Raw genomic sequence first — 18,825 nt, 5'->3', positions numbered from 1 at the left:
GGGCTCTGAAAAAGGCAGACGACACAAGGTGGGTTAATAGAAATAATGTAACCGGTCTATAGGCAGTCAAGCGCTCTACTCGCTGTGCCACTTCACTGTAGCCTGTCAAGTGGCACAGCGAGTACAACGCTCGCTTTGACATCCGTGCACAGCTTGCTAATGCAAGTTTGAATCCCGGCAAGGCCAAACTCAGCCTTTCATCCTTCCGTAGTCGATAAATGAGCACCACACACCATGGTTAATAATAAGCACCGCTTAGATACCTCACGGTTCTTAGCGCTATATGAATGGGAACATTTTATTATTAACATACTCCGTTGCACTATCTTCGATAGCAAATAGTTTCACGCCCTAATAAATAAAATGATGATTTTTAATGAAGATCGGCTGGTGAGACTAATTTATGTTTTTTAAAACAGGTATGTGGCCCCATTTTGCCTATGTCACGATTTACAGACTCCAGCGGATGGGGTCTTCAACTGCCAGGTGCAGGTCCAAATATGCAACTTCATGACCCCCACCATTTTATAGGACAATCGCCAAGGACCAATATGCCCTTATGCAGTACTAGCGGCTACAAACAACATACCAACCAATAGGGTGGTCTAATGGCTCGTTGTTGGAGCAACCTTCCGATTATCAGAGCAACCATTTACTGCTTTTATCATAAACCAACAGCCTATCTACCGCAAAGGAACAACGCGTGGCTCAAAATAAACTTTTGCTGATCGACAGCAGAGACAATAGCAAATCGCTGAATATTCACTAAACATTTCATATGAAATAAATGTACTTTACCAAATGTACAATCCTGCTGTTTACTTTTAAACCACAGTTTCATATTCCGAATTGTGGCGCACTGAGTTGCAAGCTGATCTAACACCCTCTGTACCGCAAAGGAACATCGCGTGCCTCAACATGAACTTTTGCGGATCGACAACAAAGACAAATGCAAATTGCTGAATATTCTCTAAACATTTGATGTCAAATAAATGTACTTTACAAAATTTGCAATCTTGCTGTTTGCTTTTAAATCGCTGTTTCATATTCCGAATTGTGGCCCGCTGTGTTGTGACATAATATGTGTTGTCTTCGGGTTCTGTGTAAAGTCACTTAGGACTGCAGAGGACTGGGCGCGTTTGATGACGCACCCTGTAACGTCACGGAGAGAGGCGGGGAATATGAATGCTTTGATAATATTAGGCTTAGGGGAGGGAGATATGATTTAGTGTCGCAAAAGCAAGTCAGCCAGGTGAATAGCGCCAGTCATAGGATTATCACATAATGTCGGCGCACACCAGCCGGATTTATCGTTTCTTTAGTGGACAAAAAGTCGGTTGACGCCCATAGGAAATTGTACTATTAGCGGACAAAAGGAGTGGTCTTAAAACACTTTCACCTTGACAACGAACAATACAAACAACATTCTCAGAACACCCCCATTTTGTGTAATTGCAACCATTTCGGGACACCGCGAGTGTTCTTAGAACACATTCAACTAGACAGATTACAATACGGACAGCGTCCTGAGGACACCCCCAGTTTGTGTATTTACGAACAATTAAGTACACCGCGAGTGTTCATAGCTCATTTTTACCTTCCTTGCGAACAAAAATGACACATACCTGTCCTCTAAACACCCCACCATTTAGTTTATTTACAAAATGTCAGAATAGCCGCGTTCTCTGCGGACAAATCGAACGCAACAAAAACGTCTAGCACATAAAAAAACAAAACATTGAACCTATCTCATACTCCCCCACCCTCCCCAAACACTCTTACACACCAACACACGGCACTAAATACAATTTTTTATCCACGTTTCACCGCGCTGTACGTGGTCGACGGCGAATACAAGATGGCGGGCGCCACAGAAAATCTGACGCGCTCCACGCCCCTCACTGTCCAATCAGCGAACACGTCTCACGTCCGCGGACATGACGCAAGGCCATGGGCCAATCGGGGTGCTGTCCGCGGAGCGAACAGGGAAGTCCGTCCGCGAAGCGAACACATATATCTCTAATTTTTTTACCTTACATTTTGATCATTTTATAAAAAACTACTGGATGGATTTACACCAAATTTGCAAAAGCACGTTTTCGGGACCAAGCCCCCGCTCCTGCCGCAAATTTGGTGTAAATACGTCCAGCGGTTTGGCCTGTGGCCGTGCGCAAAGTTTTTTCCCATTATGTCTATAGGAAAAAAAAAAGTTTTGGGACCCCCCCTATAACTTTGCCCCCCCTGGACGAATCCTCACCAAACTTTGCAAATAAAATTCAGAGTGACCCAAATACTTTTTTTTACAAAGTTTGGTGAGCATCCGTCCAGGGAGAGCGAAGTTATAAGCCTCCCAAAAAGTGCTCTTCCTATGGAAACACCAACTTAACCATAACTACGTGGCCACTACCGTGGCCATGTAATATATATATATATATATATATATATATATATATATATATGTATGTGCTTTGGTAGTAGTTGAGCCAACTGTTGGCAAACAAGACACTATTGGCTGGAAGGCTAAGTCAAATGTTTTGAGCATGTTGGCAGTCACAGCGGCTAGTGGCTTTTATTCACTTGTGGCATTGTCCACTACATGGATCAATAAGTGTTCATTAAAACTACGTCATACACCTTATTTTTTTCCCTTCAAAGCTTTCGGATAGCAGCAGCCAGAAGCACGTCAGAATTGGCCTCCCTGGAGGGTAATGAAGCGTAGGTGTAAGGCTCCAGAAGCTGGTCCTCCTTATTTAGTAAGGCAGGTGAGTAGGAGGAGTTGCCTGAAGTAGAATGCTGAGCATAATGTGAGCTATAAGCTATTAGCACCAAGTGTGGTGTGGGTGCCTGGCAAGGCACCATTTTTCAGAAGCAAGGGACCTGTAATGAGCCTCAAAATTCCTATTTTTTATTTTATAGATTTGGTTAAAAAAGAAGTTTCAACCTTTCAATACAACACAATCTATAGAAAATACACCCAATAGGCCTTTTAGCGTATTTTTTAACACATCATATATTATTGAGCAGTGATATCTGCTTGTAAAACCAGTCTGGTAAAAAAAGGGGGCAATTTCCTTGCTATGTTATAGGATAGCCTTCACATGGATAATGTTTCCACTGCAAGAGGTGGGATGCATTGAGGAAAGGGTGGACTCCATTTCAGATATGGTCACATGTTTAAATGCAAAGCATAATTGATCCTGTGGCCTATCCTGGTTGTCACCAGCTATGGGCTGGCTGTTTGTATGGGTTATTAACCAAATCTTTTCCTATTTTATCCCGGGCAGCCTTGATTTTATTCGCAAAGGCCATTTGCACATCATTACAATTGTAACGCTCACCTGATTCCCACGGAGGCACAGGTCTGGCTTCGAGTGCTGATGCTTCTTCAACGGTGAAGCGCAGGACTCTGAAGATGGACAGGAAGGGCCCCTCTACTCTGGCTTCTCCGGCTCGCAGGAATATTCCCCTGTGCGTGAAAAGGGAGTATTACCTACTGACTGAGTTATGCTCAAGCCTCCCACTCTCTTCCAACCCTCCACGATTCCCTTCCACGATTCCCCGTGAAGTCTCACCTTAGGGTCAGGAAAGATGAGCTCTCCATCCTGCTTCTGATGCAGGGGCGCGTTGAAACCCAGTTACTTCACTGGATTGAGGATTGATGGGAGTTCAGGTAAGCTTGACTATTCAGGTAAGGCTCTGTAAAAGTTCTGTTGCAAGTCCAAAAGTCCAAGCCTAATAATAATGTTCATTGTCTTTTTCCCCTTAGGGGACGGGGTTCGGAATGCCGGGGATATGGCGCTGATCCGAAGTGACACGTGCAGTTCCAGTAAATGACAGGTAAGTTCTGGATGAGCGCTCGGGTAATGTCTTGCATTCGCTCATTCAATGTCTTTGTCTTTTTTCCCCATAGGGGCCGGGGTCCGGATGCCTGGAAGCAGCAAGACCCGAAATGAAATGGGAATGACCCAACAGGTAAGACTTAGAAGGAAACTGAGCTTTTCCTATTCCCTTCCTTCTCTCACCTTGTTCTTGTCTTTCTCTCTAGGTTCTGGGAAGTGGCTGTGGATCCAGATGATCGCTGCTGAAGATGGTGGCGTCCAGGAAAGGTGAGTGAAATGCAGCGCTGCAGCGATCGTGGCGAAATGCTTTTAAAATGTTGTCTTCCTTTTCAGGATCGTCGGTGTGATGTCTCTGTGGTGCTGATTTAGCAGGTAAGGTCTTTTGTCTCCCTTTGCAGGTGACCAAGGATTCTGACAGGCGTGGCTGAGGTCCAGATGCAGGAGCTGACACGGTGAGCATCCAGCTGCGAGGAGCAGAACAACGCGAAGCGTGAGTTGCTGATCGGGTGTGGTTTAAATAGCTTTGGAAGAAGTTCCAAGTGTATATCCTTCCTCCGATCAGGTATGTATCCTTCCCCGACCACACCCGGGTGGAAAGTAATCCCACAGGTAAAGTAGTTCCATTCAGGCCTCAAGAGGGCCTGGATGTGGCAGCATGGTCTGCATCAGGTAAGTGCACATTAAAACACTTGAACACATGTCTAGCTTTAAGAGCCTGGCGCCTAAGGCGCCAGGACAGGGGTCCAACATGAGCCTGACGCCTAAGGCGCCAGGACTGCGTCCAAAGTGCCCCAGCTTGGGCCCGCTGGCACTCCTCTGGGGGAAATGATGCCTGCCTCTGGGGTTGCTGGGTCGGATCTGGCTCCTTGGAGGTAGGCATCATGACAACAATCCACTGTGGGATGAAAGGGTTGGGATAAGGCCTTTGGTTTCGCCAGCGATTTTAAGATCTCAAGTTTTTTAGTGTTGTTTTTCACTCCCCCAAAATACTTCTCAAAGATATCTTTTTTTGTTGCAATAATCTTCACTTTATACTCTGCTTCTAGCATCTTCCATCTTTTCTTATTAGGTACTAACAGATACAACCAATACAAACATATCTTTCCCCATCTTGTAGGTCTGGTGCCTGTAGATATCCAAACTGCTTAGGATTTAATTACTTCCCTCTTTAGGAGTGGTCTGTCTAAGGGTTTCCCTCTGTGACTCGGGCCCTTACTTGTGCACCTGCAGAATAACCAGGCATATCTGCTCATGTTCTGCAAGCGTTTCCTTGGGACCTAGCTGAGACTCCGATCCTTTGGGAAACCACACTACCCCCCATTTTGAAGAATGGTGGAAACAGCTATCACTGCTGGTCTCCTCTTCTTCTGCTACACCCCCACTTGAAGTGGTAGCTTGCTTTGGGGCAAAGAGTAAATACCCATCCCCAAGGCCACCGAGTGACCTTTGGTACCTCAAAAGCTTGGAAGCCTTTCAGAATTTCAGCCTTACTAAATGTATTGCCACATGGGAGTCCCCTGTTCTGACACAGCCATAGAAGGGTACTGATTTGCAACCCCTTGGCTGCAATGAAGTGACTGTGTCTCATTCTATACCTAGCAGCATGCTGGACATTTGCAGACTCCCGGCCACAGGGTACAGATCAGAGTATTTGAGATACGCACGTTAGGAGAGCTGAAAGGTCACAATCACAACTATGAAATGTAATCCCGTTTATTGTCTTTGTATCAACCCGAGCTCTGTTTTTCCTTCTTACAGTCTGGTTTTAAGCAGCAGACCTTCACAGGGCTATTGGGAAAAGCTGTTTCTGCTGACCCTGCTGACCAGGACCATGGAGTACCTGAGCATCACAGCCAAGCAATACTTAACGTCCCCAATGTAAAACAAGATCAGTATAACGACTATCACCTGCTCAGCTAAAGATCATGTGCTCAGCTTCCAACTTGACAAGCAAGAGGGCCCAGCACTACTGTTGAGCTGAGAGGGGTCAGACATACCTCTTGGGTACTTGTTGTCCACAAATTCGAAGCGGTGGACTCTAATCCTGCAATTAGAATTTACAAATGTTTCCCCACAGAGGCTTGGGGTTTCCAATGAATACCACTGTTTTTCCTTGTGAATATTGTAGCTATCTGAGCTTAAAAGATGCCTTTTTAACCCCTACTTTTACTAAAAGAGGTAACTCTGTTACTTGGTACACATCCCACTGTGCTATGTCTTAGATCTTAAGTTCTATTGTCCAACTACCTCGCCCAATAGATTATCAAAGATAGCTTTACAGCGCCCTGCTGCCCTATTTTGGGAACTGTACCAAGTCTCTACCCTGTCTGGGGAATATTTTTGGCAGTTTTACTGACACATTGCAGCTCTAGGAGGAATACTGTGAGACACAGATGTCCATATCCTGGCCGATCTAGTATCAAAAAAGTAAATATGCAAAAGCTTGAGTTTACAGTTGAGTTATTTTTATCATCAAGTTGGTTTTGGGCCACTGGCTCCAAGGCCTGCAAGGGCCATAATTCTGTAAGCAACCAGGTGCACCCCATCGTGCACCCATTGTCACATTAACAACACACATACACTTGACACAGACCAGATTTGATCAGGCGCATGGAGAGTGAAGTCTCAATGAAATTCAGCTCCTATAAAATTCCTTCATCCTCCGTTTCTAAAAACACTATTAAAAGGACTGCTCACTGTTCATAGCAAGGGCATCTCAATCAGTAACCGTAACGCGGCATCCATGTCAGAAACACTGGCCCTTCCACTAACGGACAAAGATTGTACTTTTGTTTCTTTTTTCGTTTTACAGAGACCAAACTATACCGTCATACGTTTGAATAGCAAGCGCTGAATTCAATCACCCTCCCGAGGAGAGATAATTCTGTACAAATTGAAAGGTACCAGGTTTTATGGCATGTTTCTCTTCAAGCTGAGTTTGGAAAACATTTCGGATCCCATTACCTGGTGAGATTCAAATTGCCAACCTACGGCAGTCTGCAAGAGAAAAGATAGCGTTGGGGCTTTAGCTATTCCCAAACCCTTCCCAAATGCTTGCCCTTTTCAGCATCCGAGGGCAGAGCGTGAGGGGCATGACTGATTGTAGGGTTAGTCCTGATTGCAACAGTGATCAGAACCGCGGACAAAATGTACACTTCGCCTTCCGCAGTGATGCTGGCTTCTCCTAGCCACAGGCCGCAGTGATAGTCGAAGTCAATGCTGTGTTAGGCACACCTGGAAGTTGGCATGATGGATGCCAGTTTTAATGAAACAGTAAGAAGCCTGCTGCTTTAATCATCTCCCCACTGTTTTTTGTTGGAAGTAACAGCTCCATCAGCTACGCATTGTGCAAGTGTCATTTTCCCCATGGTGAGCTGGCGCTGCTGTGCTATGTGCGTGGCCTTCGCATGGGGCGCCGTCCTGCTGCATGTGAGCCTGCCCTTTAACAAAAGGCTATACAATGCGCGGAACAAAACACACTCAGTGGATGGCTTCCTCACCTGTGCGTTTGGAGAGAGTTCTCAAAGTGGTGTTTTTGGTGCAAATTAGATGCAGTTACAATCAAGAACTGAAAAGAAAGGTGAGAGCCCCCAAAATGCGGTGACAAAATGAATGCTGATATGCAGGAGTAGAGGGATGGTAGTGGTTACAATTCCTACTCAGGCCCCCCCACCACACACTACTAAACCAGCAGTCATCTGAATCATAAAGGGGAAACTGGCACGACATGAAGGGAGGACGCCTGTAAAACAGCATGGCCTGAGGACAGGCTATTCATTCTTTATTGGGGTTTGAGCTAGCAAGGAAGCATCAGAACATTAATGCCGCAATATTAAAATAAAATAAATGTCCACTCAAGGTTCTCTAAAAAATAGAAGACTTTACTCAAACTAAAAATATAAACATACTAATAAAAACACTAACACCCTCATTAAAAACATGCAAATTCCATGCAGCAGACACTAATGTTAGCACTTATGAGCTGCTGGTTCCTCTGAATGCGATTCTCAACATTCACCAGGTGGAAGGGACATGGAAAAAAACTAAACTGAGGTGATTTAGGTTTTTTTTTTTAACTACTTTTTTTATTAGTGGTCACAACAGATATAGCAGCACTTACTCAGCATCATTTCCAGCACAACATACAGTGGTACAACTTATAGACATTTAGGCAATATGCAAGTTACACGGATGTTTCACTGTCCGAAAGCAGTTCACATAGGTACACCCTGAAGGGACCCCAGATGTCCTTTGTTCGGCTCGTGCCTGGTTGGGTTAGAACGTACTGCTCCTCGCTTTCATTAAGATACGTTAATTCGTGTAAAAAAGTGTTCATGCTTGGCGGCACAGAGCTTTTCCAAGACTGTAATATACATCTTTCTGCGAAAGCACATGACACATTGAACAGCCTTCTGACTTTTTCAGAGCATTTCCCAATATCCCCGCGCAGATACTTTTTCGGAGTCAAATGCAGGGGAATTTGTGTAATTTCTGCAAGCATTTCGGCCACCATCCCCCAGAACCGCACGAAGGCGGGGCACTCCCAGTACATATGAAAAGATCCTGCTTGTGGGGAACCACATTTAGGGCAGTTGCCTGAGCTATCAGGCGCAAATTTGGCAATTTTAGCAGGCATGTAGTGCAATCTATTAAGGATTTTGAATTGTATCTGGTGCAGGCCCGCATTGAGTGACATCTTTTTCGTAAGTGCACAGTATCTGCCCCATTTGTCAGCAGATACAAGCGTTTGTATGTCTGCTTCCCATTTTTCTTTAACCCGATTTGCCGTGGGGGTGTAGGTTTGCACTGATACGTAAACATTGGAAATCCCCAGTCCTCGTCGTGTTGTAATCAGTTGTAGGCATGGGTGTGGGGGTTGGGGGTTTGTCGGGGAAGAGTGGCCAACGCGCATGATACGCAGATCTCATTCGATAATATTGAAGCGTTTGGTGTGGTCCTCCTCCCATAGCTCTTATGAAGACTGTCGGAGTCGCGAACTTCCCGTCTATGAACATGTCGCCCACTTTCATTTCTCCAGTGGGGTCCCATGATTCCTGTATATCTACGTTGAATGTGGGGGGGATATTTGGGAAGTTCCATAGGGGAATCTCTGGGTTATAGGGTGTCTCTAACTTCAGTCTCTTATATATTGCCCCCTAGGCTCGGACAGTGCAGCTCACAGGGATGTATTCACATGAGTCTCTGTGTCGTGTGTCAAAAATGACCAATCGGATGTCCGTGGGTGTGGTGGTATATTGTTCTATCCATGTATGAGGTGAGTAATCTGCTACATCATACCAATATTTCGCAAATTGTGCCTAGGCAACCAGATAGTACAGCTCAAAGTCTGGGGCCGCAATCCCACTAGTGCTGTATGGTTCTATCATCTTCTCCCACCTTAATCTGGCCGTCTTCCCATTCCACAGAAATGTCACTGCTATTGATCGCAGTTTGGAGAAAAAATCTCTGAAGGCCATATGGGGACATTCACGAACAAATATAGTAACTTAGGGATTACAATCATTTTAAGAACTGCAATCCTGCCATGCGATGAGATAGGGAGGTGTCTCCAGACCTGTAGCTTGGTGTTAAGTGAATTTAGTGCCTGGTCGTGGTTATCAACATACAGGGTTTGTCTGTGCCTAGAAACCAGCACCCCTAGGTATCTAATGTGCTGTTCCGACCGCTTAAGACCGTATGTCACCGCGGGACACCTTGTTGAGGGGGTAAAGGGGAATATTTCTGGCTTAGAATTGTTTACTGTATACCCAGAGAAGTCAGAGAGCTCATGTATGTCTGCCATTATGGGTGCAATGTTTTTGTCGAGCTCACAGATATATAACAGTGTATCATCTGCGTTTAGTGAAATTAATTGGGTGGATCCTTTCATTATGATTCCCTTATCTTTGTGTCGCATTCTAACAGCGGCTGCCATGGGTTCTATCGTTAAGGCGAACAGTATGGGAGAAAACAGGCAGCCCTGCCTGGTGCCTCTACCCAATTCAAACAAATCGGAAATTGTTCTGTTTGTACATACTCTTGCCCCTGGGGCAGTGTACAGTAGCCTGACATATCTGATGAAATTACGTCCCACTCCATACGCGTCCAACACTGAAAAAAGGTATTCCCACAAGACCGAGTCAAACGCCTTCTCGGGATTGAAGGACACCGCAACTGCTTTTTTGTCTGGGTCTATTTATAGCATTATACCAAACATCCTACGTAGGTTTAGGGCAGTGGACCTTAGGGGGATGAATCCACTCTGATCTGTGTGGACCAACATGGATATTATGGGTAGGATGCGGTTCGCCAGTACTTTCGCGAAGATCTTCGCATCCATATTTATAAGTGAAAGGGGCCTGTAAGATGACATATCCTGTGGTGGGCGATGGGGCTTGGGAAGTACTGTGATTATAGCTTCCTGCATTGTCAGGGGGAGTATGTGTTTTTCTAGGGTTTCTTCCAATGTTTCCAGCATTATAGGGACCAGTTCTTCACGGAATTCTTCATAAAATTCAGCACCTAGCCCGTACAAGCCCGGTGTCTTACTGGATGAAAGATCTTTGATTGCTACAGTGATTTCCTCCACCGTAACAGGCTGGTCTAGTACCAATTTGCTTTAATCCGGGAGCGTCGGGAGATTGAGCATGGCCAGGTACCCTTTAATTTCAGTGGAGGTTTTTCTGTCTTTATTTGCATAAAGTGTCTTATAAAATTTAACAAATTTGTCGTTTATGCCTTGTTCGCTCGCGATTTTATCATTTTGTGCTGTTTGAATGGTAGTGATCGGGGTCTGTTGTTTCTCATGTTTAACCAAATTGGCCAGCATTTTCCCCCCTTTATTCCCATCTCCATATCTGTCTGCCCGAATAGGGGCTGCAGTATACCGTATCTCTCTCACTGCCAAACTGTCAAAATCTCTGAGGCGCTTGTGCATTTTAGCCAGAGTGTCACCATTGTGTGTATGACTGTAAGTTTCTTCTAGGTTTTTCAATTCCTTTTCTACCCCTTCAAGTTGCTGACGTACGCCTTTCAGGAGGCCCGTGGTTTTCGATATCAGATCTCCTCTAACCCAGACTTTGAAGGTTTCCGATACTGTGGAGACCCGATCCACTGTCCCCACATTATCTGCGAAAAAGTTAGCTATTTCAACCACATTTGAATCATCTAGTTTTCCCTTTGGCATTCTCAATCTCCATGTTGGTCTGGGGACACCTTTGAACCTAATTTCCAGCAGCACCGGGAAATGGTCCGATAGCGTGCGAGGCAGGATTTCACAGTGTTGTAGTGTATGTGAAATATTTGAGGATATGAACCAATAATCTATGCGTGGCTCACTGTCATGCACAGAAGAGTAGTATGTGTACAGCCTACCATCAGGGTGGAGTACACGCCATGCGTCTATCAATGACAATTGTGGGAGAATTTGACCCAGAGTTAATGCCGTCCTAGTGGGTGCCCTTGTTACACTAACAGATCTATCCAGTGCAGGGTCAAGTGCCACGTTGAAATCCCCACCCCATATTATGCTGGTCGTATCTTGTTTGTTGCAGACCTCAAACATGCTCAGATAAAACTCTGGCTCGTCTATGTTGGGGCCACAGGTGTTTACTAGGGTTATTTGTTAGTTAGCTATTTCCCCCCAAACCTCAAACGTATCTTCCCATTGGGTCTATCTCATTCCCCAGGGTGTGTAATCCCAGTGTGGGGTGTATAAGTGTAATAACCCCCCTGGACTGAGAGGAATAGTCTGTGTAGTAAAGTAATTTGCCTCGTTTAGCCAGTACATTCTCATTGACAGAGCCTTGTGTGTGTGTCTCCTGTAGCATCAGAATCTGTGGTCCATGTCTGATGACATAATTTCCCACTTTCGTAGCTTTCATCAGATTGTTTAACCCCCGCACATTCCAGGATAGTAAATTTATCTTTCATCCATCACCCAATGTGTATGCATATGTATTGTGACATACCATTATTGCCTTTAAGACTTAGTTTGACCTGATACGAGCAGTACCAACACCAGTGAGACCACATTTTAACCAAACTGGAACCTCCGTTCACACCTCTTTCCCCCCAAGACTCACACTCGTCTTGGCTGCAACAATAGTCTAAAACACTCTCAACTTCCAACCCCACCCTACACCCACATCATCTACCCCAACTTGACGATGAGCCCTTGTAACTAGTAGGAACATTCCTGAGGGTGCCACGTTGCCATCACAAGGCCACCAGATCGGGCTCACAGCCCACTGTTAACGTTATTTGGAGCTCCCCGCGGGAGCCGAGCATTGTTACAACTCAAAATGATATATATGTGTCCTGGGTCACTCAGTAGGATCTTGGCCCTCCGCCGGAGGTGAACGTCTTCCATTCTGGTCTGGTCCTCGGCCCCTGGGGGGTAGAGGTATGGTGGCTTCTACATAGGCCAGGGCAGCAGCCGGAGTCTCGAAAAGATGCACCCTCCCTCCATGTTGAATTTGCATCTTGGCCGGAAATATTAGTATGTATGGGACCCGTCGTGCTCTTAGGAGTCTCTTGACCGGTTCATACGATCTTCGGCATGCCTGCACCCCTGCAGCGAAATCCAGGTAGATATGTATGCAGCTTTCTTCGTATTGCAGCGTCCCAAGTTCTCTCGCCATTCTAAGGATTGTGTCTCTATGTCTGTAATTGAGACACATGGGCCAGAGTGCGGTGGGCCCGCTCAACCAGGAAGTGATCCGAAAAGGAATTTGCCCCGAAGAGGGTTTTAAGGAGTGTCTCCACCTGTAGTTCCATTGTGTCCTTGGCAAATTTTTCTGACACCCCCACAATTCGAACGTTGTTTCTTCGTGAGCACGATTCAAGATCCTCACATTTATTCTGTGGTTTTTTCATGCCTTCTCTGAACTGAGCTATGTCTCGGTCGTGCCGTGTGATGGTGTCTTCATTTATTCCAATCCTGTTTTCCGCTTCAGTGAGTCTCAGGCATTCCTTGTCCATTCTTGTTTTCAGTGCCCCAATGGTGGTTACAATATCATCCAATTTCACATTAATGGATAGGAAGCTGTTCTGAACTATGGTGGTCAGCCGCTCAACCCTGTCACCGCCATCTGTGTCAGGGTCAGTACCGGATGTTGTTGGTGGGTCATGCTCACAGCCCTCTGTCTGGCTGCTGGTGTACAAGTCCATCGGCCCTTTTTTCTTGTGCTTGCTCCATCCGCCATTTTGTCTTGTTTTCTTGTGTTACCCATGGCGACCATGCCAGCAGGTGTTCCACCTTAACCTTTCTGCGGGATTGTGGCGTCCACAGACCAAAAGCTCTACCAGGAGAAGTCCAAGCCTATATAATTTACACGGGTGTTGTCTGGTCACTGCATTTCACAGGAGAGTCTTCGGTCGACTACTGCGCAAGGGATTACTCGGACCCTAGCTCTCCAGCCCCCGTCTCACTCGCATATGCCTACAGTTCCCGGTGCCGGCAGGCCTGATATCAGAGCTTCCCACTTGATGTGGCCAATGGACTGTGTTCTCCCACGTACCCACGTGTCGGACATTAAAAGCTTCCCAATTGTATATGTCTCAATTTGCAGCATTGAAATGGGCCCCTGCATGCAGCCACTCCACTATTTATCCACGTATTACTTAACGTTTCAGTGTAACCGGATGTTCTGGCGGTCCACTCTGATCACAACGTCAACAGGCCTGGTCTTCAGTATCTTTGCATGTGTACTGAGTCTCCCTACTTGTGCACCAGCAGGCGTACGGGTTTTCAGATGACTCAGTACTGCTGTTTCTTAATGGCCCCAGCACACCGTAGCCCCACCGTGTGCATATACATGACCACAGTCCTCCGTGAGCGCGTATTTTGTTATTCGCTTCTCGTTGTCTATAGTGTTAATGGGCCCAGTCGCCGGGGTATTTGCGTAGCGTGGGGAAAGGGCCCCGTATCACAATGCTTATTTTAATGTGCTTCAACCAGTATGGTTGGACTCAACAGTGTCCTGGCGGCTGCTACACACGGCCTTCACATTTTACGCATGTTGTTAACTCACAGTTCAGTGTGTGTCCATGCTCCGTGATTGTTCTGCCTTGTTCGCACACAGCTCCGGAATACAACAATGCAGTGCTATTGTCCCACGGTCCACAGAGTACAGGATTACTGATCCCCTTAGCCACGCCATAGTATGTAGTTCGGGTTGGCTCAGGCCGAGCGCCCCGTGGCTCCCCGCTTCCGGGACCCCACTCAGGGACCCCGCCAGGGGGGGGACACCACTCAGAGGCCCCGCCGTGTGCGGCGAGCACCCTCTGCACCCGGGATGCAGAGCGCCCACTCTGCCCAGGCAGGCCCCTCCGCACCATACCTGTGCGCAGGTCCCGGCCAGGGCAGTGCGAGTCCAGCTGGGCCCGTTCGCATGACTACCGTGGTTCGTGCTAATGCTTTCGTCTCTGCCCCTATCCAAAACACAGAGGGGGAACTGATCCCGCCAAGCCCAGCTCGCTCCGTCACAAGCGCTGGGCGCCTCCGCACCGCAGAGTCCTCCTCTTGATGCTCCACTGGCCCAGAGCGTCAGCAGCACAAGGCTCCAGATCTCGGATCCTCAGCCCAGCCCGCGCTCCAGCCCAGTCTCGGCAGATCTTTCGCACAGTGTAGGTGGGCAGGCAAAGCACCTCCGTTGCCAGGATTTTCTGTGCATAAGCACCGTTCCCCACCACACTTCTCCATTGCCTCAGGACCCCACTGTCTACTCCAAGTACAGGATTAATGGTCTTGCGGATATTGATCGGGTGGAGCGCTCGAATCAGGCAGCCATTACTGTCGTGCGCAACATCGCCCCCCGGTGATTTCACTTTTACTCTTTCATTTTGCCCCTCTGTCTCATTAACAGGTAAATGCTCCCTGAAAACAAGGTTTGCAAGTGGAGTTCACCAATGGATTCCGATGGAATCTGACTAGTTTTGACCAACTGCAAATCCAATGTGTAATCCGTAGGAATCTATTAATTTCACGCTGGCATGAAAATGTGATGCACGCTATGAAATGAAATGCAGTAACAAGAAATGAACGGCAGAGATCTTACCTCTGCTGCATGTCTCCCTTCCGACTTGTCACTGCAGGAAAATAGGCCGGAGATGTAAATCGAGGTAAAAAACAGTGTGCCTTACTTTTACACCCTGATTTACCACGGCGTAATATTTAAAATTAAGCTGAAAATGACGCTCCCTTTCAAATGAAGACACAGAATATGAAGACATTGAAACGAGGGGACACTCTGGATCTGAAGACCTAAACATGTAATTGTTTAGGTGCAAAGCATTTGTTTAAAAAATGAAGGATTGGTGTCTTAAACACGGCCAGGTGGACATGTATTCATTGGAGTGTTGTGACACCTTCCCCAAGAACTCTGGCACAAGGGGAGTCTGTCTTCTGTGCTTCCTGATACAAATGCTTGCCAGAGAACACTTGTAGTAGGCAGAGTCCTGGGTGCCAGTGTTCCATTCAGATGCTGGCTTTCCAAGCAGTGGAACTTGGTGTGCTCTGAAACCCGGTCTGGCATCTCCGCAGAAAGGTGAGTCATTATTCTGCCTTTCCCAGCCCTGAAGGTTGTTAGAGCGCACATGCAGGGGCTGCCACTTTCAGTGGGCAGAGTCCTGGTGACTAATGTTCACGCACCAGGCAGACCTCCAAATAGCAGGTCACATTAAATTATTCCCTCATAGTGGGGGAGGAAAGGTGCTTGTCCCCTTCTTGGAAGTCATTATAGTCATATGATATGATAGGTTATTTATAACACGCTTAATACCCAGAGGTTTCTAAGCACGGACCCAGGGATCGAACCTGTGTTACTCCGTATCATCTTGCTTCCAAGGCGAGCATGTTGCCCTTAAGCTATGCTCATGAGACATATCTATTTCATATCTAGAGATTTCAGCTGAGTATATCTCAAAAGGAACCAGGTGCAACTTTCTTATTGTCATTCAAAGATGATTCACACAATATGACACAGTGAATTGGTTCATAGAAAGATGTGAAGAAATGTCCTGACACCTCAGGTGGGGAAGTTAACTACTCTACTTCCGTTCCATGTTGACAAGGTAATAACATAAGGTAAGTAATAAGGAAGGTACAGAAAATGTCCACCGGCACCCACACTCACAGGATCTGCTACACCACTGACACTCATGGCACATTCAGGGGCTCTAACACCACAGCAATCTACAGAAGGGCATCCCAGCAGGCATTCCATCTCACTATGGGAAAAGGGACACATAAGATTTACCGCCCTTCCTGCCACCTATGGTTTCCCAGTAATTCCAGGATATAAGACGGCGGGAACAGTAATACTGTTTGGTGCTATCCCACCAGATTTACATGCGGGATACCACCAAACTCTTAATGTGGGCCAATTTTACCTCCAACTGGCAAATAACATCAGCAGACCATCAGTCCCACTGAATATTACATGTGCTGCTCCTGGTAGTCTGTCAGTTCCCAGATTCTTAGATATTCACAATTCCGATGGACTAAAAGTGATATTGTTATTGTTCTGCTGGCACTGACATTATAGCCATTTTGATTGGACTACCTTCAAATCTGCAATTTGCAATTATCATGTTGAAAAACTCCATAGTGAAAAGAAGATCTGTTTCCGTTGAAGGCAAATTGATATAGAGCCACCAACAGGAGATGGACATTCCTTGAGTGAAAAAGGCAATAAGGAATGAGGGAACATAATGTTTGATCAAGGTGATAAGGAATAGAAACTGGCATTATGGAGGGAGTGATAGCTCAGATATAGCTTTGAAAAAACTCTCTAATTGTGAGGAAGCATAAGGAGTTCAGAAAGCAAGGCTGTGGAGCTGATGTGAAAGAAAAGCCTGTAAAGCAAGATTAGCTGCAATAATTTAGATGATCTGAACTCATGATAAGGATATCAGGCAATCCAGTGTCTAGGGAGCTCATATAATAAAGCTGAAAAGGAACAGGCCTATATAATGAAAATGGTTTAAATGAACAGAAAGTGGAGACCCTTTCTAAGAACCTTCATGGAAAATAAATGAGCAGCATACACAGATCCTGGTCTATGATATGATATGATAGGTTATTTAATACCAAGAGGTTTCTAAACACGGACCCGGGGATCGAACTTGTGCTGCTCCGTGTCATCTTGCTTCCACGGTGAGCATATTGCACCTGAGCTATCCTCCCGAGACCAAAGAAGGATCAGGATATCATCTACATAATAATAAAATTGAGGGCCATTGTTGTGAATAAGATCCGTCAGAGGATGTAGGTAGAAATTGAAGAAGAGTGGGGTAAGTGCACACCCATGTGCATTGCAGGACTATAGGCAGGGGATGGAAAGAAAAGAACCCAGTGAGCCTGATTGATTGCAGTCCATAAGAAGATATCCAAGAAAGGTGTCGAGAGACAGATGCGTGTGGCATCCATAGTGTTGGCCCCTCCCCTGCCTCAATACCATAGAAATGAGAGAAGCGTATCAGTCCTGATGAGTGCCCCCCCACCGCCATACTGCAGACACGAAAGGCGTTTATCACTAAGATGACCTTATTGGCCTTACCGCGGAATGATCGAAGAAGAGATGAGCCTACAAGATCTGGCATACATGGACATGCTGTTGCTGAAGAATAATGAGAGCAAGTGACGTCATCCCACAACTGACACGCATAGATGCACAAGACACGAAGCAGATATATATTCGTCATGAAGCTACACGAACATTAGGTCAACCTGCAGGTATACACGAAGAATATACATTGCATTCAATAGACAATAGAAAACATATACTCAAATATATCCGCTGTAACGCAAGATTCATATGAACACATATAATGCTTGCTTAATGCAGAAACACAACAGTAAAGAGCAGACATTTTGGTTAAACTGGACGACGCTGCCATGCCCAAATGAATGGGAGAGTTTGAAGGAGCATCGAAGCTGCAGGAAAAACAAACCCATTGTATTAGCTAAAAGGAATAGAGGTGAACAAATCGGACAGTAGCTGCACAAGCTCACCAACAATTTTATGGTAAAGGGAGATTTGGACTGGTATCGAGGAGGGCACCCATAGCAAAATAGTTTCAAATCCTAGTAAAACTTAACTCCTGGTAAGCCACCTTAACTGTGTGTCCCTGTTGCAAACAGAGGTTTGGGCTGGTATCGAGGAGGGTACCCATATTAAAATAGATGAAAATCCAGGTTAAAGCTGAGTATAATAATTCAAAATGTGGTCTCCTCACATGTGACTTTGAGTTGGAGGACAAGGGCTATTCATTAGCTCCAGAAATGGAGAAGCCAAGACCTTCATTCCATCTGAAATATCAGAACAAAAGATATTAGATAGAACCCAGTTCAAAGCAGAAGCCCTGTCACATGGCCAAGGAAATCAGAGATGGTGGGTTATAATTGGGAAAGGCGGCACCTGGATGTTGACCCCCCCGCCCGTTATAAAATGTTGCTCATGTGTTCCTGGCCTGCCAAATAATCAAGGTTGCAAAGCCAATGCCAACCAATCATTGCTCTCAAATTATGTTTTTTTGTAACAATTGCACTAACCAATCAAGTAGTGTAGAGATGACATATATGCACCATTATCAATTCAGAGGTGGTCCCAGGTTGAGTCATCAGATAGATCATTGATAAATGACCCTTATATTTTAATTACTTACATGATACAACTAACCCAATTTGACCTTCCAGTAGGTTTTATTAACCCAGATAAGGCAGTGATGTCAGAAGTGCCTTTTAAACCATTGTTGTGCATTATGATGTGAGAGAGTTTTAAGACTTGTGTTTTCAAATGCTTCCCCTGTTTTTACGGTTCAATATGATTATCTCGGATATTAAGACCGCATAAAAAAGACAGTTTTTTTCAGCCGATTTCGTGCAGCCTTTAATATTCGAAATACATGAATTCCTCCACCCTGCCCTTTGAAATCAGAGGTTTCACCCCAAACCCCTGTCGCACCCAAACCATGCCTCACA

The sequence above is a fragment of the Ambystoma mexicanum genome, chromosome 2q, assembly GCF_040938575.1.
Source record: "Ambystoma mexicanum isolate Mex_15411 chromosome 2q, UKY_AmexF1_1, whole genome shotgun sequence".
Classification (NCBI taxonomy): Eukaryota; Metazoa; Chordata; class Amphibia; order Caudata; family Ambystomatidae; genus Ambystoma; species Ambystoma mexicanum.
This window is presented reverse-complemented; position numbering follows the sequence as displayed.